At 39.5% G+C, this 24029-nt stretch overlaps 1 protein-coding gene across 30 annotated transcripts in view; it reads right to left on the minus strand.

Moving 5' to 3' along the window:
- Window positions 1-24029, minus strand: part of LOC138418512 (uncharacterized) — a 247343-nt gene that overhangs the window by 104240 nt on the left and 119074 nt on the right. Inside the window, exon 5 of one of the 30 annotated variants that reach the window (XR_011248639.1) lies at window positions 7757-9281. The exons of 26 other annotated variants lie outside the window; for them this stretch is intronic. The gene's annotated coding sequence lies outside the window, so the exon portion shown is untranslated. Of the gene's footprint in view, window positions 1-7756; window positions 9282-16643; window positions 17567-24029 lie in introns of those variants that run through there. 3 more of the 30 variants (XR_011248654.1, XR_011248653.1, XR_011248643.1) reach the window with 3 other exon arrangements.

The following is a 24029-nucleotide window of genomic DNA, read 5'->3' on the forward strand; positions in this document are numbered from 1 at the left end:
CTTATAATTAACTGTCTACAGTGGGACCAAAAATGTTCAAGGTGGTTGTTGTTTAGTCACTTAGTCATGTCCAACTCTTTGTGACTGTAGGCCCCCAGAATCCCCTGTCCATGGGATCTCCCAGGCACAAATACTGGAGTGGCTTGCCATTTCCTTCTCCATGGGATCTTCCCAACCAGATGATCTCCAGTCCTCACTATTAATAACTCCATTTTCTCATGGAAGGTTTCACAGGTAGAGACAAGGTAGCCATGATTTTTAACTCAACTCTGTCCTGGTTTGGGGCCAAGGTTTGTCTCTTATTCTTTTCAAAGTGCAGCAGGGAACAGGAACAGAATATTTAATTCCTGCCCTCACTGCCAACACAGGTGTATGTATGCCCACATAGTCATACCACACAATGCATGCAGGTGATTCAATCCAGATATAGTGAATGAGGTAAGAAGAAATTGAACCTCATCTTTTAATGCTTAATATTTTTAGTGCTTAACAGTGTTTAAGCACTGTTAGCTCCTTCTCCAATCAGGTCATAAAAAGAATGTCTAGGTGCCCCTGAAGCCCAAACATGGATCCTAATCTCCCAAGCCTACAACCTTTCAATGGAGTTAAATGCAATATTGCTTCCTGCATTACACCTCACCTCACCTTCTCACCACCAACTATAACCTAACATATAAACTAAACAATGCCTAGAGTAGAGGCTTTATATATAACATAGGTGTGCTGATTTAAATGAACTAATAACTTCTTTGAAATTCTTAGTCAAATAATGAAAGTATTGGTCAATTGTTGATTGTAGCAAGAACTGAACAGACACATTATTTTACCCTGAAATAATATTTTTCTGGTTTACTTGAGAGTGTACACTTCTACTGTGCCCTCAAAGGCATAGGTGACCACACATTGTTCAGAAAATTAAGATAGGGACAGTCATGCTCATTATGTCTTACTTGAAATTAATTCTTTCAGAGTTAAAAATAAACCCCCAAAAGCTCTGCAGACATACTTAGTAGAAATTGGATCCATCTCAACATAAAACAGCTGTCTTCCACATTTTTTCTCAGGCAAAATGTAGATGGGAACCTGACATAGCAGATTTTGTCTCCAGGCGAAATGAAATGGATGATTTTAACGTCAGTATAGGAAAAAGAGATGGGGCAGTTCCCCAAAGAGCAACTCGGTGCTCACTTTTAATTTATGTCAATATTTTTCTATTGAAGTAGGAAAGGAAGCCATAGAAGAGTACATTTTTTTGGAGGAGCAGAGTTGAGGCATTGCTGACATCACAATCACACACTATTTAACCTTTAACTATTTGGATTCTTTGCAGTACTACTAAGGTTATTTCTAAATTAAAGAGCTTAGAAAGCACGACATCAAAGGCCTAGGTGGCATTTAATTTGAAGATACAATTACAGTGTTTCCTAAAATCATAGGGACCTCTCCAAAGACCAAACACTCTGAAAAGCAATTCAAAACCTTATTCCTCAAGGAAAAAGTGGTTTTTCCAAATATATATATATATAGTGTTGCCATTTGTAACTTATTACTGCCAACAAGCTGCTCCATCAATTTTCAGATCTTTAGAAGTGATACTTAGAAATTTCCAAACCTCTGTGCTCATCCATGATGTTAATCACCACAGTAATCCAAATAAAAGTACAATAAACCAGAAATCTGTAGCAATCAAGGAAAATGTATTCCAAATGGGTAAACAAAAAAAAATCCAAATTTTAATTACACTTGCCCAGGTATAAATTAGGACTAAGAAAGTAAGACCAGCCTACACCAAAAATGGAAGATAAACCCTAAACTATAGTTCTGTATATTTATTTACCCACAAATTCTAATTAAGCAGGTAAATAATCATTAAACAGAGATCCCTGGACTTACAATAAATATTATCTTTAAAAATGTCAAGAATTCCCTCAAATACACTTCCAAAGCGAGAAAAGTTTCTCCCTCTTTTACTTCCTCTTCTGTCTACAGTAGGTAATAGTCACCCAAAACGTCCATGACCTAACCCTTGGAACCTATGGGTATGTTATGTTACATGGCAAAAGGTACTCAGCAGATGTAATTTTAATCTTTAAATTAAAAAGATTACCCTGAATTTTCTCAGCCATCTCAATCTAATCTCACAAGCTCTACAAAGTAGAGAAGTTCTCCAGCTGGAAGGAGATGAAGAAGGCAAATGAGAATCCAAGCATGAGGATTCAATAGACTGTTGGTGTTTCTGAGATCCATCTCTTGCTATTCCTGGCAGATGCAAAATAGCAGAGGGTAAAGAATAAAGGGGAAGAAAAAGGTGAGCCAAGTTCTTTAACCTCCTCAAACTTTAGTTTCCTCAGCTATAAATTGGAGAGAAAGTCAGTTTCCTGACAAGTTGAGGAATGAATAAAGGGTTTAATAAATGTAAAAACATGTAGAAAATGCTTACTCCATCTCAGTCTCCTCTTCCACAGTCTCTTTTAACACTTTCTGGAGGTTGCAATCCCAAGTTCAAGAAACATTATTTCAACTACTCCATCCCTAGGTAGCTGCACAAAGCAATGAAAGTTTATAGGACAAACTTGATCAAAGTGATTTAAATCTTCCTGGAAAGTATTTCCAAGGACTACCCCATGGAATTCAGGCCTGAGGTCACATAAGAACTGATAATGATTCCCAACAACTCAGATAAAAGGAAAGGATATTCTTATAATGTCAAATTTATATTGATCTTCTTACAGTCTGAATAACAAAAATAACTTTTGAATAATTTTAATAAATTATAAAAACAGAATATCTCAAAAAGAAAAAAGAGCATAAAAAGCAAAAGGAGTAACTAAGGACAGGAGTAGTAAGAACTGAACATAGATAATCTACCTAATTCTAGTGCAGAAAATTGCAGTGTAGAATATATGCTGACAGTATTATAGCTGAAGAGATGGTAGGAAACAATTAGCAATAACTTTTGTAAGTAAACTGGTTGAACTGGGTGAATTGATTATTAGATGAATTGATTAATGGGAGAACTGATTCTCAGAGATCAGCCAGATTCTCAGATTCTTGACCAGCATCTCACTGGTACACGAAAGATGCTCAATACATATTTGTTGAATAAATAGTGAATACTAGTATCATATTTGGCCTTAAATTGATCTTTAAAATTCCTGGAATCATGTTATTATGCTAAAAATAAAAATAATCAATTATCTACCCACCTCTTTTCCAAACTTCTAACCAACAGTATTTGTTGCAGTTGTTGTTTAGTTGCTAAGTTGTGTCCAACTCTTTTCCATGACCCCGTGAACTATAGTCCGCTAGTCTCCTCTGTCCATGAGATTTCCCAGACCAGAATACTGGAGTGGGTAGCCATTTCTTCTCCAGGGAATCTTCCTGACCCAGGAATTGAACTTGCCTTTTCTATGTTGGTGGGCAGATTCTTTACCACTTAACCACCAGATTATAGAAACTTAAAAAAACCACACTAGGTAAAATTGTACTTTTAATCTATCAGTTTTACAGTTTTGGCAAGTTAACAAAGTTCATCTCTCATAGAAACTTTACATGATAAAATATAACATAGTATCTCTGAAAATATAACTAACTAATATAACTACATTAAGTCTGAGAATCATTCACAACTCAAAATTATTTTAAAATTTGTACTGTGCATGTGTGTGCAATTGCTCAGTCATGTCAGTTCTTTGTGACCCCACAGACTGCAGTCCACCAAGCTCCACTTTTCATGGGATTTTTTTAGGCAAGAATACTGGAGTGGGTTGCCATTTTCTCCTCCAGAAAATGTGTACTAGACTTTCACGTGACAGTCGTTCAGTCGTGTCTGACTCTTTGCAGCCTCATGGACTATACAGTCTGTGGAATTCTGCAGGCCAGAATACTGGAGTGGGTAGCCTTTCCCTTCTCCAGGGGATCTTCCCAACCCAGGGATCCAACCCAGCCTTCCGCATTGCAGGCAGATTCTTTACCAGCAGAGCCACCAGGGAAGCTCAAGAAGACTGGAATCGTTAGCCTATCCCGACCCAGGAATCGAACCAGGGGTCTCCTGCATTGCAGGCAAATTCTTTATCAACTTAGCTATCAGGGAAGCACAGATCAAACATCCAAAATACTTGTTGACTTGATAATTTAGGGTTATAATAAAGAGTGTAAATATTGAGGGCCATTTGTGTCCCTTGACTTTATTAGTGACTGACTATGGCTGCATGCTAAGTCATTTACGTCATGCCCTACTCTTTGTGGTGACCTCACAAACTGTAGCCCGCCAGGCCCATCTATCCATGGACTTCTCCAGGCAAGAATATTTGAGTGGGTTTCCAAGCCCTCCTCCAGGGGATCTTCCCAACCCAGGGATTGAATGCACATCTCCTATGCCTCTTGTATTAGCAGGTGGATTCTTTACCACTAGTGCCACATGGGAAGACCATACTTCAACATAAGAATCACAGATTTTTAGCTGTTCTAGCAAGGGAGTCATGTGAGTGTGGGAAGAGATGACCTCAGTGAGGAAATGACACTTAAGATGACACTAGCCCTCAAAAGTTGGGAGTTTCCCAGTAAACAGTGAAGGAGGAGCACTCTTGGCAGAATATTCCATAAGGATCACGAGATTCAAGTCCTCAAGGTCAGGAAAACTAGATTGGGTTTGAGGAACTGAAAAGTGTTCAGTATGCCAAGAATGTGATGTATGAAGGGGAAAAAAAAAATTACAATGTAGGAATGAAAATCTGTAGGAGGAATCAGCCACTGCGAGGCTTTGTGAGATATTTTAAACCAATTAGATTTCCTTTCCTGAGGTATAGAAGAAAACCTACGTTTGGATATGCATATTTCTTTTAAATTTTTCTTTTAGTTTATATTTATATTTTAATGACCTTATTGTTTCTTTATTTTTAAGAATGGGTTTAAATTTTTAGGAATAATAACATATCTACCACCTATTAACATACATTCCATAGTAAGTAATGTGAAGAAAATGTCACTGGCCTTTCTAAATGCAAGTTCAAATGACTGTCTTAAACAATTAATAGAATAGATCACTCTATATTAAAAGGATAGTTTAGCTGCCTCAGCAGTCATATATCTTCTCTATAAAATTGTTTGATATTTGGCAATACCAGTGGCAAGAATACACAGAAGAACTGTACAAAAAAGATCTTCACCATTGATCACTCACCTAGAGCCAGATATCCTGGAATCTGAAGTCAAGTGGGCCTTAGAAAGCATCACTACGAACAAAGCTAGTGGAGGTGATGGAATTCCAGTTGAGCTATTTCAAATCCTCAAAGATGATGCTGTGAAAGTGAGGCACTCAATATGCCAGCAAATTTGGAAAACTCAGCAATGGCCACAGGACTGGAAAAGGTCAGTTTTCATTCCAATGCCAAAGAAAGGCAATGCTGAAGAATGCTCAAACTACCACACAATTGCACTCATCTCACATGCTAGTAAAGTAATGTTCAAAATTCTCTAAGCCAGGCTTCAGCAATCCGTGAATTGGTAACTTTCAGATGTTCAAGCTGGTTTTAGGAAAGGCAGAGGAGCCAGAGATCAAATTGCCAACATCTGCTGGATCATGGAAAAAGCAAGAGAGTTCCAGAAAAACATCTATTTCTGATTTATTGACTATGCCAAAGCCTTTGACTGTGTGGCTCACAATAAACTGTGGAAAATTATGAAAGAGATGGGAATACCAGACCACCTAACCTGCCTCTTGAGAAATCTGCATGCAGGTCAGGAAGCAACAGTTAGAACTGGACATGGAACAACAGACTGGTTCCAAATAGGAAAAGGAGTATGTCGAGGCTGTATATTGTCACCCTGCTTATTTAACTTATATGCAGAGTACATCATGAGAAATACTGGGCTGGAAGAAACACAAGCTGGAATCAAGATTGCCGGGAGAAATATCAATAACCTCAGATATGCAGATGACACCACCTTTATGGCAGAAAGTGAAGAGGAACTAAAAAGCCTCTTGATGAAAGTGAAAGAGAAGAGTGGAAAAGTTTGCTTAAAGCTCAACATTCAGAAAACGAAGATCATGGCATCTGGTCCCATCACTTCATGGGAAATAGATGGGGAAACAGTGGAAACAGTGTCAGACTTTATTTTGGGGGGCTCCAAAATCACTGCACATGGCGACTGCAGCCATGAAATTAAAAGATGCTTACTCCTTGGAAGGAAAGTTATGACCAACCTAGATAGCATATTAAAAAACACAGAGACATTGCTTTACCAACAAAGGTCCGTCTAGTCAAGGCTATGGTTTTTCCAGTGTAATGTGAGAGTTGGACTGAGAAGAAAGCTGAGCACGAAAAAATTGATGCTTTTGAACTGTAGTGTTGGAGAAGACTCTTGACAATCCCTTGGACTGCAAGGAGATCCAACCAGTCCATCCTAAAGGAGATCAGTCCTGACTATTCACTGGAGGGATTTACGCTGAAGCTGAAACTCCCAATACTTTGGCCACCTCATGCAAAGAGTTGACTCATTGGAAAAGACTCTGATGCTGGGAAGGATTGGGGGCAGGAAGAGAAGGGGACGACAGAGGATGAGATGGCTGGATGGCATCACCAACTCGATGGACATGAGTTTGAGTAAACTCCTGGAGTTGGTGATGGACAGGAAGGCCTGGCATGCTACGATTCATGGGGTCGCAAAGAGTCAGACATGACTGAGTGACTGAATTGAACTGAACTGATTCTAATGTAATTATTCCTCTACATTTATTGACTCATTAATGAGCCTTTCAATAGTGATTAAAGATGTTTTGTTTTTCAAGGAATTATCTCTTTTGATGTATTTTTTATCAAAATAATCTTCAAACATCTAACATACAATATCAGATAACCCCAATTTCAAGACTTTATAATCAATGTTCATAAAGACAATTTTATCAAAAAATACTTTTTAGAATATTTTCTTCTCCAGTGAATGGCCCAAGTGGAAGAATTTGGTACTACTTCAATAAATTGTATTTATACTAAAGAGTCTATAGACCAAAGAGGCATTCAACCTACTTGAATCCCTACTAATCAGATTATTTATTATAAATGTCATTTTGGTTCATCATATTTGTTTGTTGTTATTGTTTTTGTTTTATAACATTATATTTCAAAGACTTTAGGAAAATTCAAAATGGTATGAGATGGGTAGGAAAGTATAAGCAGTCATAATGAGAAATAAAAATGAGAACAAGGTACATCCATTGCTGGGAGAATCTCACTGTGGGACGGAAGAACAGACAGGCCATTGCTATTTCTCATTACATTTATTGAAAGTGGATTTTATATAAATCTACCCTATGTATATTTTCCCAACCCATCCCTTAACTTATATCTCCAGGACTAGATATTGTTGAGAAGAAAAGAGGAAGAAGGAGAAGAGGCTGGGAATAAAGAGAAGAGTTTCACTAATTCCTTAGTCCAGGATGTATTTTAGTAACTTAGTAAGAAGTTTGTGTATTTCCTGGGACAGAATCCTTGGAAGATGCCTAATAATGAGATATGGAGCTTCTGGATAAGTACCAATAATGCCACTGGGGAGGCATGTCTTGGTCTGAATTAACATTCCAGAGAAAGCCTTATTCTCTTTAAGTAAAGCATTATTCAGTACATCACTTATGAAATGCATGGTAGCAACCACACACCTACTTTATTATTACAGGAAATGTTGAGGTTTGGCAGAATTCCTACCTTCTGCTGCTTTTAGGAAAAAACTGAGGAATAAGACAGAGGAGAAAGATAGATGGATGGAAATTAAAATTTGGCTTTATTTTTATAAGCTTTTTGGAAAATATGGATTTAGTTCTTTAATCAAAAGGCTTACTATCTTCCCTCCTCCCACAGTACCACCACCCATAAGACACATAGATACTTTATACTTGAGGAAGTCCAGCAAAGAAAATTTTGAATCTAAAGAATAGATGCACTTATGCAAAATGGGTCACTCACACTGGCCTAGGGCAATGTGAGTAGGAAAAGCAAATTAAGCCCAGGGTACAATAAAGAAAATAGATCCAGATGCCATCTATCAACTAAGAAACTCACTTCATCTCATGTATTGAAATGAACAGTGGGTGGAGCAAGAGGCCAAAGCGTTTTGGGTCTTCTTTTTTTCCTTTTTGCCTGCATGCTCAGTGGTGTCTGACTCTTCGCCACCCCATGGACTATAGCCCGCCAAGCTCCCCTGTCCATGGGATTTTCCAGGCAAAGAATACAGGAGCGGGTTGCCATTTCATCCTCCAGGGGATCTTCACAGGAATTGAACCTGTGTCTACTGCATCTCCTCCATTGGCAGGCAGATTCTAGCAAAAATCTCTCCACATAAAAACATGCAGCAAATGGAAAGAAGGTTAAATTCATCTGAGGCCTAAACAGTATATCCCAAGAATTCTCCAGATGTTAAAAATCAAGGAACCATAAGATTGTGTTCACTTTCAGTTAAGTTCAGTTTCTCAGTCGTGTCCGACTCTTTGTGACCCCGTGGACTGCAGCACACCAGGCTTCCCTGTCGATCACCAACTCCCAGAGCTTGCTCAAACTCATGTCCATTGAGTCAGTGATGCCATCCAATCATCTCATCCTCTATTGTCCCCTTCTCCTGCCTTCAATCTTTTCCAGCATCAGGGTCTTTTCCAAGGAGTCAGTTCTTGGCATCAGGTGGCCAAAGCATTGGAGTTTCAGCTTCAGCATAAATCCCTCCAGTGAATAGTCAGGACTGATCTCCTTTAGGATGGACTGGTTTGATCTCTTTGTGTCCACTTTAGGACATCAAAATTCATAATCAAGATTTGATTTATATCAGTTCCCCAAAGAACTCTCCAAGGTATTGTATACCATTATTTAAAACACTGTACTGTATCTCCCTGATTCCGGAAAAAGGAAGGAAAAGCCTCTTCCGTACTTTCTCTAACTTGCTCAAAAAACAATGATGTATTTAAATAGTTAATATTAATTTTCTCATCATAAAATTTATATTCACTAAGAGGAAAAAAACTAGAATTTCATCAAAAAGTAAAATGTAACATAAGCCAAAATTTATTTCCTAATAAAAACATAATTCAGCATTTAAGCTGATGAGTCACTAGTTCTGTAGCTGCTTGTGGATTTATTTTATATAACATTTTCATGTAAATAGCTGGCATTTTGAATGGTATTCATGATGCAATCTTAGCATACCTTCTCCTCTTTACTTCACATTTTCCAGTGTGAGTCTATAGAATTAGTCCATAGAATTCTCCAGGCCAGAATTAGTCCATAGTCCATAGAATTCTCCAGGCCAGAATTAGTCCATAGTCCATAGAATTCTCCAGGCCAGAATACTGGAATTAGTAAGCTATTCCCTTCTCCAGGGGATCTTCCCAACCCAAGGGTCAAACCCAGGTGTCCCGCATTGCAGGCAGATTCTTTACCATATGAGCTACCAAGGATGCCCTTCCATCTATTCACTATTCTCTCCTTTAACGCGAAAAATATAAATTTATAAAATTTAAGATATCAAATAAGTGTTGACTATTTAATTTTAAGAGCTTCTGGTTCAATCTCTGGGTCAGGAAGATCCCCTGTAGGAAAGCATGGCAACCCACTCTAGTATTCTTGCCTGGGAAATCCCATAGACAGAGGAGCCTGGTGGGCTACAGTCCATAGTGCTGCAAAGAATCGGACACAACTGAAGCGACTTAGCACACACACATACATTCAATTTCTAAATTACCACAAAGTGTTCCACAATTATAATTTATGCAATGGAATTATCTATTTTTTTCTTTTGATAACCTAAGAAACCAATGAATGTTTACGATATAATGAATTTTGAGAAGAAAATTATTCAAGATCTTGACATTTAAAACAACTATTTACCCTTTAGGGCTCCCCTGGTGGTTCAGTGGTAAAGAATCTGCCTATCAATGGAGGAGGCACAAAAGACGCGGATTCAATCCCTAGATCAGAAAGATTCCCTGAATTAGGAAATGGCAACCCGTTCCAGTATTCTTGCTGGTAAGTGCCATGGACAGAGGAACCTGGTGGGCTACAGTCTATGGGGTCACAATCAGTCCGACACAAATGAATAACTGAGTACATTTACCGTTTTCAACCTATGAATTGGAAGGTTTCAGGGGAGCAACAGCTTAATTTAATCATGTTGAGCAAAAGAATCAATTGACACTTTTAAAAGAGGCAACTTAAACAGATAACCCTAGGTGTCCACATTCCTGAACTTTATCACTTTCTGGACAGTTACAAAAAGACCATTGATGGCTCTTGACAAGCTATGCACTCTGGAGCATAAAGAACCTTTATTTTTAAAGGTCTTTTGATTTCTAAAGTTGAAAGACATTCAGTAACAATCACTGAGTTCTGAAATGACACAAGCATGCCATTAGGTGCATGGGAATCATCAGTGAGAATAAGATAAAGATTTCTTCTTCCATCTAAGATGAAAGCCCTAAGTGATGAGAAATTCTAAATGAACTCTGCTCTGATCTCATTAGCTACCATTTTGTAAATGTTTATTGGGTATCACAAGAGGAAGGAAAAAGGGAATTCAAAGCTGACAATGCATAGGTCTTCCTTCATTAAAAAAATAATAATAATGGCTCAGTCATCCCTGACTCTTTATGATCCCGTGGACTGTAGCACTCCAGGCTCCTCTGTCTATGGAATTCTCCAGGTAAGAATACTGGAGTGGGGAGCCATTCCCATTAGGATTACCCCAATTTTGTTGGAGGTAAATATGATAAATAACAGTATCATAGAAATGGTACTCCACAACAGGCACCAATAATGTGTTTTGTGTTGTATCTCTGATTTTTTTAAACAAGGCTTCGAAGGGTACTTAGAAAACTAGTTATCTGGAGAAAGGACTGGCTCCCAAATGTGAGCCATCCTCTAAAATGAGAGGCTGATTAGGAGATTAGGGGTTGATTAGGCTTATGGTATTAGTCAGCTGACAACAGAGATTTCAACAAGTAAGAACACGTGATTTAATTATAATGGTTGACATAGACATGATACCATAAAACTCCTAGAAGAGAACATAGGCAAAACATTATCTGATATAAACCGTATCAATGTTTTCTTAGGTCAGTCTACCAAGGCAAGAGAAACAAAATCAAAAATAGGGTGTTCCCTGGTTGCCTAATGGTTAGGATTCTAGATTATCACTGCCACAGCCCAGGTTCAGTCCCAGGTTGGGGAACTGAGATTCTGCAAGCCACACAGTATGGCCAAAATAAATAAATAAATAAAAGCAAAAATAAACAAAGTCGGGACCTTATCAAACTTACAAGCTTTTGTTCAGCAATGTGTTAGTCACTCAGTCATGTCCGACTCTTTGTGACCCAATGAACTGTAGCCCACCAGGCTCCTATGTCCATGGAATTCTCTAGGCAAGAATACTGGAGTGGGTTGCCATTTCCTTCTCCAAGGGATCTTCCCAACCCAGGGAATGAACCCGGGTTTCCTATATTGCAGGCAGATTGTTTACTGTCTGAGCCACCAGGAAGCCCTTTGACAGCAAAGGAAACCATAAACAAAATGAAAAGACAATCTGTGAACTGACAGAAAATATTTGCAAATGATATGACCAACAAGGGCTTAATTACTAAAGCATAAAACAGTTCAAACAACTCAAAAGCAACAACAACAAAACACCCAATAAGAAAGAAATGGGCAGAAGATTTAAACAGACATTTCTCTATTTTGTTTAAGAAGACACACAGGTGGCAAATAGGCATATGGAAAGACACTCAACATCACTAATTATATGAAAAATGCAAATTAAAACTACAGTAAGATATCAACTCACACCAGTCAGAATGGCCATCATTTAAAAGTCTACAAATAAAAAATGCTAGAGAGGATGTGGAGAAAAGGAAACCCTCCCACAGTGTTGGGAATATAAGAGCAACCACTATCTAGAACAATAAGGAGGTTCCTTAAAAAATCAAAATTATTAATAGAGTCCCAATATGATCCTGAAATCCCACTTGTCAGCATATACCCAGACAAAATTGTAATTTGAAAAGATAGATATATCCCAATATTCACAGAAGTACTGTTTACAATAGGCAAGACATAGGAATAGCCTAAATTTCTATCAACAAATGAACAGATAAATATGTGGTATATGTATGTATATATTTCCATTCGTCCATGTGTTTATATATACATACACACACACACACATACACACACATATATATAGTGGAATATTACTCAGTCATAAAAAAGAATGAAATAATGTCATTGGAGGGACCTAGAGATTATCATAGTAAGCAAAGTACATCAGGAAGAAAAAGAAATATAAAATATTCTATCATCTTTGGAATCTAAAATATGACACAAAAAAAATTTATCTGTGAAACAGAAATACTCAGAGAGACAGAGAACAGACCTGTAGCTGCCAAGGGGGAGCAGGATGGGAACGGCTGGATTGGAAGTTTGAGATAAGCAGATGAAACTATTCTATATATGTATAACTGAATAACTTTGCTATACACCAGAAACTAACACAGCATTATAAATCAACTATACTTCAGTATCAGTCAGTCAATCAGTTCAGTCGCTAAGTCGTGTCCGACTCTTTGTGATCCCATGAATCGCAGCACACCAGGCCTCCCTGTCCATCACCAACTCCTGGAGTTCACTCAGACTCACTTCCATTGAGTCAGTGATGCCATCCAGCCATCTCATCCTCTTTCATCCCTTTCTCCTCCTGCCCCCAATCCCTCCCAGCATCAGAGTCTTTTCCAATGAGTGAACTCTTCCCATGAGGTGGCCAAAGTACTGGAGCTTCAGCTTTAGCATCATTCCTTCCAAAGAACACCCAGGGCTGATCTCCTTCCGAATGGACTGGTTGGATGTCCTTGCAGTCCAAGGGACTCTCAAGAGTCTTCTACAACACCACAGTTCAAAAGCATCAATTCTTTGGCGCTCAGCTTTCTTCACAGTCCAACTCTCGCATCATACATGACCACTGGAAAAACCATAACCTTGACTAGACGGACCTTTGTTGGCAAAGTAATGTCTCTGCTTTTGAATATGCTATCTAAGTTGGTCATAACTTTTCTTCCAAGAAGTAAGCGTCTTTTAATTTCATGGCTGCAGTCACCATCTGCAGTGATTTTGGAGCCCAGAAAAATAAACTGTGACACTGTTTCCACTGTTTCCCCATCTATTTCCCATGAAGTGATGGGACCAGATGCCATGATCTTAGTTTTCTGAATGTTGACCATTAAGCCAACTTTTTCACTCTCCTCTTTCACTCTCATCAAGAGGCTTTTTAGTTCTTCTTCACTTTCTGCCATAAGAGTGGTGTCATCTGCATATCTGAGGATATTGATATTTCTCCCAGCAATCTTAATTTCAGCTTGTGCTTCTTCCAGTCCAGCACTTCTCATGATGTACTCTGCATACTTCAGTATAATAAATTTAAAAAGAAAACAAATACAATCATTTATGCACAGAGCCAACACAAATGATCTAATCTTAGAAGCAGAAGCATATATGGGTAAATGTACAGAGAAAGCCAGACAGTAAAAACTAATACAAACAGAGCAAGGAGACAGGCAGAAAGAATGTGGGCACTGCACAATGCAAGCTATCAAGATCCTAAACCACGTGTGGGACTCAGAGCACCTGATCTTCCTTGAGAAACAGTCAATAGAAGACAGGTCTCAGACCTTGAACGACCACCTTGTCGGTGCCCCTGAAGGCCAATTCCTGGAAATGGCACTTGAAGCTAGAACTGGATCTATCAACCCAAGTTTTTAACAGACAGAAGTACACCGTTCTTGTTGGCGAGAAGGTTCTGGAACATAGGGTTTCTAAGTCTAAAAGAAGAAATTCTTCATCTAAAAGAATTATAGGACAATCTAATTTTTAATAAAAGGAAACTATAGGCAAAATGATTATCTGCCTCTCAGTTTGGAACCAGGACCAAATGCAAACAAAAGCACATCAATTCCAGCCACCTTTCATGCAAAGGAGGAAGAAACCAGGTACCAAGTATGATGTATAACATTTGAGTTTTATACAAAGCCCTTCTACATACACAGAGGACACAGAAGATCATGGAAAAAGAAATTATTAACACCACGGTAAAGCATCTGTCTACAATGCAGGAGACCCAGGTTCAATCCTTGGGTCGAGAAGATCCCCTGGAGAAGGAAATGGCAATCCACTCAAGTACTATTGCCTGGAAAATCCCATGGACAGAGGAGTCAGGTAGGCTACAGTCCATGGCGTTGCAAAGAGTCGGACACGACTAAGCGATTTCACTTTCACAAACTACTAACACCAAAAAAGAAGCATGAATGGCCAGAAACTGGATAAACCCCTGGCTTTGAGCAGCAGAGGAGCTGAAAGTGAAAAGCAATGGGCAACTGTCCACGCTGGAAATAAAACACATGTTCCCAAGGGACCTGAACTAAAGACAGGATGGCCTCTAAAGCATCTGGGAAGAAGTCCAATGTGGGGGAAGGGGCACCAAGCAATTTCACACCAAGCGATTTTCCAGCACCAGTTGGGTGTCCAACATGGTAAGTCACTTCACTCATGTCTGACTCTGTGACTTTGTGGACTGTAGCCTGCCAGGCTCCTCTGTCCATAGGATTCTCCAGGCAACAATACTGGGGTGGGTAGCCATTTTATTTTCCAGGGGATCTTCCAGACAGAGGGATCTAGCCTAGGTCTCCTGCACTGCAGGGGGACTCTACCATCTAAGCCACCAGGGAAGCCACAGTTCTGACACAATCCACCCAGAGAGCAAGCATGAGATTTCACAGGTATTGGCATCAGTCCCACAAGACTGCTCACTGCCTGCATTCAGATGCCAGTTATATTCCAGGTTACCACCTGTGCTTTTGGCCAACTATAGATTAGAGGTTCCCACCACCCCTTGTTGTGCAGTTCACTAGCTCAGTCATGTCCAACTCTTTGCGGCCCCCTGAATCGCAGCATACCAGGCCTCCCTGTCCATCACCAACTCCCAGAGTTCACTCAGACTCACGTCCATCGAGTCAGTGATGCCATCCAGCCATCTCATCCTCTGTCGTCCCTTTCTCCTCCTGCCCTCAATCCCTCCCAGCATCACAGTCTTTTCCACTGAGTCAACCCTTTGCATGAGGTGGCCAAAGTACTGGAGCTTCAGCTTTAGCATCATTCCTTCCAAGGAAATCCCAGGGCTGATCTCCTTCAGAATGGACTGGTTGGATCTTCTTGCAGTCCAAGGGATACTGAGGAGTCTTCTCCAACACCACAGTTCAAAAGCATCAATTCTTCATTGCTCAGCCTTCTTCACAGTCCAACTCTCACATCCATACATGACCACTGGAAAAACCATAGTCTTGACTAGATGGGACCTGGTTGGCAAAGTAATGTCTCTGCTTTTGAATATGCTATCTAGATTGGTCATAACTTTTCTTCCAAGGAGTAAGTGTCTTTTAATTTCATGGCAGCAGTCACCATCTGCAGAGATTTTGGAACCCCCCAAAATAAAGTGTGACACTGTTTCCACTGTTTCCCCATCTATTTCCCATGAAGTGATGGGACCAGATGTCATGATCTTAGTTTTCTGAATGTTGAGCTTTAAGCCAAATTTTTCACTCTCCTCTTTCACTTTGAACAGGAGGCTTTTGAGTTCCTCTTCACTTTCTGCCATAAGGGTGGTGTCATCTGCATATCTGAGGTTATTGATATTTCTCCCGAAGATCTTGATTCCAGCTTGTGCTTCTTCCAGCCCCATACTTCTCATGATGTACTCTGTATATAAGTTAAACAAGCAGGGTGACAATATACAGCCTTGACGTACTGCTTTTCCTATTTGGAACCAGTCTGTTGTTCCATGTCCAGTTCTAACTGTTGCTTCCTGACCTGCATACAGATTTCTCAAGAGGTAGGTCTGGTGGTCTGGTATTCCCATCTCTTGAAGAATTTTCCACAGTTTATTGTGATCCACACAGTCAAAGGTTTTGGCATAGTCAATAAAGCAGAAATAGATGTTTTTCTGGAACTCTCTTGCTTTTTCAATGATCCAGAAGATATTGGCAATTTGATCTCTGGTTCCTCTGCCTTTCCTAAAACCAGCTTGAACATCTGGAAGTTCATGGTTCACGTATTGCTGAAGAATGGCTTGGAGAATTCTGAGCATTACTTTACCAGCATGTGAGATGAGTGCAATTGTGTGATAGTTTGAGCATTCTTTGACATTGCCTTTCTTTGGGATTGTATGAAAACTGACCTTTTCCAGTCCTGTGACCATTGCTGAGTTTTCCAAATTTGCTGGCATATTGAGTGCAGCACTTTCACAGCATCATCTTTGAGGATTTGAAATAGCTCAACTGGAATTCCATCACCTCCACTAGCTTTGTTCGTAGTGATGCTTTCTTAGGCCCACTTAACTTCAGATTCCAGGATATCTGGTGAGTGATCACACCATCATGATTATCTTGGTCTTGAAGATCTTTTTTGTACAGTTCTGTGTATTCTTGCCACCTCTTCTTAATATCTTCTGCTTCTGTTAGGTCCAGACCACTTCTGTCCTATAACGAGCACATCTTTGCATGAAATATTCCCTTGGTAGCTCTAATTTTCTTGAAGAACTCTCTAGTCTTTCCCATTCTGTTCTTTTCCTCTATTTCTTTGCATTGATCACTGAGGATGGCTTTCTTATCTCTTCTTGCTATTCTTTGGAACTCTGCATTCAGATGCTTCTATCTTTCCTTTTCTCTTTTGCTTTTTGCTTCTCTTCTTTTCACAGCTATTTGTAAGGCCTCCTCAGACAGCCATTTTTCTCTTTTGCATTTCTTTTCCATGGGGATGGTCTTGATCCCTGTCTCCTGTACAATGTCACGAACCTCATTCCATAGTTCATCAGGCACTCTATCTATCAGCTCTAGTCCCTTAAATCTATTTCTCACTTCCACTGTATAATCATAAGGGATTTGATTTAGGTCATACCTGAATGGTCTAGCGGTTTTCCCTACTTTCTTCAATTTCAGTCTGAATTTGGCAATAAGGAGTTCATGATCTGAGCCACAGTCAGCTCCCGGTCTTATTTTTGTTGATTATATAGAGCTTCTCCATTGTTGGCTGCAAAGAATATAATCAATCTGATTTTGGTGTTGACCATCTGGTGATGTCCATGTGTAGAGTCTTCTCTTGTGTTGTTAGAAGAGGGTGTTTGCTGTGACCAGTGCATTTTCTCGGCAAAACTCTATTAGTCTTTGCCCTGCTTCATTCCATATTCCAAGGCCAAATTTGCTTGTTACTCCAGGTGGTTCTTGACTTCCTATTTTTGCATTCCAGTCCCCTATAATGAAAAAGAGTGCCAAGAGTGCCAGGCTGTGACTGCGCAGGTACAGTGGAGAGGAGCTACCCCACGCCCGAGGCCAGGGGCGGCGGCCAGGAGGAGCAACCCCACGTCGAAGGAGCAGTGGATGCGCGGGTGCAGGAGGGCTGAGAGGAGCTATTGCACATCAAGGTCAGAAGGGGCGGCGGTGAGGAGATACCCCTCATCCAAGGTAAGGAGTAGCGGCGGCACTTTGCTAGAGCAGCTGTGAAGAGATACACCACACCCAAGGTAAGTGAAACCTAAGTAAGATGGTAGGTGTTGCAAGAGGGTATCAGAGGGCAGACACACTGAAACCATAATCACAGAAAACTAGTCAATCTAATCACACTAGGACCACAGCCTTGTCTAACTCAATGAAACTAAGCCATGCCCATGGGGCCACCCAAGACAGGCGGGTCATGGTGAAGAGGTCTGACAGAATGTGGTCCACTGGAGAAGGGAATGGCAAACCACTTCAGTATTCTTGCCTTGAGAACCCCATGAACAATATGAAAAGGCAAAATGATAGGATACTGAAAGAGGAACTTCCCAGGCTGGTAGGTGCCCAATATGCTACTGGAGATCAGTGGAGAAATAACTCCAGAAAGAATGAAAGGATGGAGTCAAAGCAAAAACAACACACAGTTGTAGGTGTGACTGGTGATAGAAGCAAGGTCTGATGCTGTAATGAGCAATATTGCATAGGAATCTGGAATGTCAGGTTCATAAATCAAGGCAAATTGAAAGTGGTCAAACAGGAGATGGCAAGAGTGAACATTGACATTTTAGGAATCAGCGAACTAAACTGTACTGGAATGGGTGAGTTTAACTCAGATGACCATTATATCTACTACTGCAGGCAGGAATCACTTAGAAGAAATGGAGTAGCCATCACGGTCAACAAGAGTCTGAAATGCAGTACATGGATGCAATCTCAAAAATGACAGAATGATCTCTGTTTGTTTCCAAGGCAAACCATTCAATATCACAGTAATCCAAGTCTATGCCCCAACCAGTAACGCTGAAGAAGCTGAAGTTGAACAGTTCTATGAAGACTTATAAGACGTTTTTTAGAACTAACACCCCTTGCTGAGGTGTGATTAATTTGTGAGTACTAAATTTATATGCAGAGTACATCATGAGCAACGCTGGGCTGGACGAAGCACAAGCTGGAATCAAGATTGCCAGGAGAAAGATCAATAACCTCAGATATGCAGATGACACCACTCTTATGGCAGAAAGTGAAGAAGAACTAAAGAGCCTCTTGATGAAAGTGAAAGAGGAGAGTGAAAAAGTTGGCTTAAAGCTCAACATTCAGAAAACGAAGATCATGGCATCCGGTCCCATCACTTCATGGCAAATAGATGGGGAAACAGTGGAAACAGGGGCTGACTTTATTTTTCTGGACTCCAAAATCACTGTAGATGGTGACTGCAGCCATGAAATTAAAAGACACTTACTCCTTGGAAGGAAAGTTTTAACCAATCTAGACAGCATATTAAAAAGCAGAAACATTTACTTTACCAACAGAGGTCCGTCTAGTCAAGGGTATGATTTTTCCAGTGGTCATGTATGGATGTGAGTGTTGAACTATAAAGAAAGCTGAGCGCCGAAGAATTGACTTTTTAACTGTGGTGTTGGAGAAGATTCCTGAGAGTCCCTTGGACTGCAAGGAGATCCAACCAGTCCATCCTAAAGATCAGTCCTGGGTGTTCATTGAAAGGACTGATGCTGAAACTGAAACTCGAATACTTTGGACACATGATGTGAAGAGATGATTCATTGGAAAAGACCCTGACGCTGGGACAGATTGAGAGCAGGAGGAGAAGGGACCGACAGAGGATTAGATGGTTGGATGGCATCACTGACTCGATGGACATGGGTTTGGGTGAACTTCTGGAGTTGGTGATGGACAGGGAGGCCTGGCGTGCTGCAATTCATGGGGTCACAGAGAGTCGGACATGACTGAGTGACTGAACTGAACTGAACTGAGTTCACAGAATTTAGGAAACTACTTACCAGATGACTAGTTCATTACAAAGTGTATATTAAAGGATATAAATCAACAGCCAAAGAGGCACATAGGGCAATGTATGTAGGAAGGGGCACATGGCTTCTATACTCTGATCATACCACACTCCCCTAATCTTCACATATTCTCCAACATGGAAGCCCTCCAAACCCCATCCTTGAGGTTTCTATGAAATTTCAAATATTTCAGGAAGTGTGCCAGAAATTGGGCCAAGGACCAAATGTACATTTCTTATAATCACAAGGTCACTCATACCTCATGATGGAGAAATTTAGTCATGAATGCTGCCTGATGTTGATATTGGAGCATAGGCAGATTTTTAGGAAAATTCCTGCAACTGTTCAGGGCAAACATCGTTTTCACATAGACATTGGTCCATTCGTGGGTTCTGAATGGACCTAGATTGAACTATGGAGTTAAATGACCATCTGATTTGTGTCAAGCAACAAGGTAGGCATTGGTCCTTGAATAGTCCTTGAGTATTTGAATGTTGATTTGATTAACTGACTGATTGACCCTGGACCACTGGAAATAAGTTTAAGAAAGACTCCAGTTTCAGGAAGAATGAAAACTGTATTTGTACTTCTTTAATTTCAACCATACATCTATTGAAAGCAGAGGTATGTGGACAAGTAGCAATAATATTGTTATGGGTAGAACACATTTTAAAGAACACAGTAGAGCCTACTGGGCTCATTCAGTTCAGCAAATTTTAGAGCTTGAAATTAATCCAGGAGTCCCTGTTGCTGCTAAGTCGCTTCAGTCATGTCCGACTCTGTGCGACCCCATAGATGGCAGCCCACCAGGCTCCCCCGTCCCTGGGACTCTCCAGGCAAGAACACTGGAGTGGGTTGCCATTTCCTTCTCCCTAGCTGCGTAAAAAAACCCAGGCTCCTAGGGAGAAACTGAAGAGAAATTTAGGTCAAAATGTAAACATACCCTAAGGCTAGAATTAAGATACTCCACAAAAAAGAGGATATTATAGAGTGTGCCAAGAAGGAAAAGACTTTTTTTTTTTTTTTTTTTAGTACAGGAAAGTAAAAGGATAAGATTCACTTCTGGAACGTAGGTTTGTAGTCCCTAAAAATATACTCCCTTATATTGCTAACAAGTGCACTTATATTGTTAACAAGTCCTACTTCAACTCTTTGGCACAAGTACCTCAATAACTGGAGAAATGAAACTTCCATGGTCAAAAGAAGCTATGATTATTTGCCAGCCACATGAAGAAACATCTTTTCACTGCTGAGGGCAAACAGACTTCTTTGGGACTTTCTGCATTATCAGACACTAGAGCAAATGGAAATCATGGCCATCAGTAGCAACAGAAGCCCAGGCAGGAGTCACTCCAAGGAATTACTGAAAATAAACTGACTGTCTAAGGACTCACCCTACTTTAGGCCCTTTTCTCCTCTCATTGAAGTGCATTACCCTGACTCTACAAAAGATGATGGGAAAAGTCTGTGAGAAAATCCTGGAGTTGTGGATAAAACAATAAACAAGCAAAGCAACCAATTCAGACACTAACATCCAGCCCCGTACTTCTGGATTATAATCCACATCTTCAGTACTTTACATGTAGTTGAAGTGACCTGAGCAATAAGAGCTAGAGAAGTGAGGACTCAACCAATCTTACATCACAGTACATCAATCGAAAAGCCTTTTTAAACTCTAAGAAATATTAAGAGGTAAATAATCTTTCTTTCTTCCTGCCTCTGTTAACTAGCTCTTGTGTACTCCTTCAAATTCCTCCTCTTAGTGATATCCACTGTGGCCCTAATTTGCAACTGTATTTCTACAATCACTGCCAAGATGAAACAACGCTTTCTTCAGGGGACCTAAAGAAAGTTTAATTCAGATGAGTCATGGGCCTAAGTATATTGTCGGAAACCAGGAGTGCTAACTCTCCATCATTTCTTATCAAATCAGAGCCTGATAGATAATGACAGGTATGCAGATATGAATCCCATAAAGCACACAAAATATTAAAATGTGTAAGAAATCATATTTTAATAATGACATATATCAGAGCTAAGAATTCCAATATTTCCCAGTTTTATGTTGCCAAAGTCAGTCTCCTAAATTTTTTCTTTAGTCTGAGCTTCCTTTGATAGTCATTTATGTGTGTGCCCAGTGTTTAACTGTCTGTTAATAAAATAATTAAGTATTTTTAAATTTGATATGTCTTGGTCAAATAACAATTAATTTTTTTTTTGTAACAAGGTGACCCTGGGTCTTTCATGTATCCATGATTTTTTTTCCCCTTTACTAATTTTCATTTTGTTCCTTTTCAATGTGATGTTCCTTTCACAACACAATGCTAGGCATTGAGATACAATGGTGAATAAGATGTGGACCCCTTGCTCAAGAAACTCGAAATCTAGCAGAAGAAAGTGATGTGCAACCATCTACAAGTTAAGAATTAAAACAATTACATCATAAAGGTATAAACAATTTACAACAGAAGCCCAAGGGAAATAGCAGTTTGCTATAATGGAGGAGAGAAAGACAGAGGTGAATTTGAAGACTGAATAATGTCATCAAATATTAAAATAATCATAATGATGATGATAGAAGAAGAAAGAATGGGGAAGAAGAGGAGGGGAAAAGGGAGAGGGAGAAGAAGAAAAAGAAGAGGAGGAGGAAGAAGAGAGGAAGCAAAGTAAAAGCACATACACCAAAATAGAAAGATGTGGCTGGGCCACTTCTTGTGTGGAGAGATGAGATCAAGGTGAGACCAAATGGACCCCAGCACGTGGTGAATGCTGAATTTGAAACTAGTGAGCTTGATGAAAGTGAAAGTCTCTCAGTTGTGTCCAGCTCTTTGCAACCCCATGTACTGTACAGTCCATGGAATTCTCCAGGCCATAGTACTGGAGTGGGTAGCCCTTCTCTTCTCCAGGGGATCTTCCCAACCCAGGGATTGAACCCAGGTCTCCCACATTGCAGCCGGATTCTTTACCAGCTTAGCCACCAGGGAACCTAAGAATACTGGAGTGGGTAGCCTATCCCTTCTCCAGCAGATATTCCAGACCCACAAATCAACCTGGGGTCTCTTCCTTTGCAGGCAGATACTCTACCAGCTGAGCTACCAAGGAAGCCCAAGTGAACTTGATATTTGTCATCAAACTATTGGAAGACTTTGGAGGTTTGTAAGGTAGAGAATAACAGGATGTGCCATCTTATGTTTTAGGAAGAAACTTTATGACTGGTGTCTTTATGTTTATCATCAGACACTAGAGCAAATGGAAATCATGGCTATCAGCAGCAACAGAAGCCCAGGCAGGAGTCACTCCAAGGAATTACTGAAAATAGACTGACTGCCTAAGGACTCACCCTACTTTAGGCCCTTTTCTCCTCTCATTGAAGTGCATTACCCTGATTCTACAAAAGATGATGGGAAAAGTCTGTGAGAAAATCCTGGAGTTGTGGATAAAACAACTGAGTGTGCATGTTTTCAGGAGGAAAGGGGTCTACACAAAACTATTGCTAATTTGAGACAATGTAAATGGGGAATTTATAGTTTTAGAGATGTCAAGTAGATAAACTTTTACAGACAAAATTAAAATGCAAATTTAATTATTCTATGTATATTCTTTTCTGAAGTATGAGTCTAAATGAAGCAGAAATTTTCAAACTGTTGTTTACTGATTGTTTCCAGATATTCTTGGCTTTTATCTTATTTGCCTACATGTAACAAAGAAAAGTGCTAAACAAGACCAGGGGAAAATCAGCAGTTGTGGACCTAACATATCTGTGGCATCAAGTTTCATGTTTCAACGTAGATCCAGGAAATCAGAAATAGACCACACAACGCAAAATCCTTTAAGATATCCAGACAGACATTGATTATGTTAAACATATCACAAATGAAGCAGCAATGTTTATAGATGTTTAAAATTGGTTAAACCAGGAATTCTTTGTCTGGAAAATCATCCTTAACCTGGTAGAAAAAAAGAATTCAAAACAAACCTTTTAAACAAACACTGAAACAGACTAGAACTAATTCTTACATAAAAGAAAATACTACCCACAAATAAGTGTACCCACTTTCTCTGAAAAAGAAAAATATTCCCCTCTAGAATATACCTACCAAGTCACTTCCCTTGAACTCCCTAATAAATCAAACTATTGACTTTTATTTTTTAAACTAAAATAAATTTTCTTTGGTTTGGGCATTTTCATGTACACATTTTAAGTATGTGTGTGTGCATGCTTGTGTCTGTGTGTGTATTCCTTCTACAGCTAGTCTTTCTGCACTTTTAATTATCTTTTATTCTTTTTGGATAAATGTCATGGCTTTTTTCAGGTCATTCACATGTAAAATATGAAACACATGTACCTATCATTCTCTAAATGTAATGGATTTGATACATAAAAGACAATCTTTTAATTTTATTCCAACTTCAAAGGTAGCTTTTCTCTCTTAATGGAATTTCAAAACATGAATGTCATGTTAATTTGTACAATCTCTGATTTAACAAGTCTCTTGATTAAATACTTTCACAGTCAAAGATGAATAACAGGGTGTGACTATGCACTCTGAATGCATTTTCCCGTAACTGTGTGTGTTTGTGATTTTTTAGCAAGTTGTTTCTATGGATGGGAGAATAAAAGCTATTAAAAGATTAAATATAAAGTGATTTCACTTTAG

Source organism: Ovis canadensis, chromosome 1 (assembly GCF_042477335.2).
Source record: "Ovis canadensis isolate MfBH-ARS-UI-01 breed Bighorn chromosome 1, ARS-UI_OviCan_v2, whole genome shotgun sequence".
NCBI classification, from domain to species: Eukaryota; Metazoa; Chordata; class Mammalia; order Artiodactyla; family Bovidae; genus Ovis; species Ovis canadensis.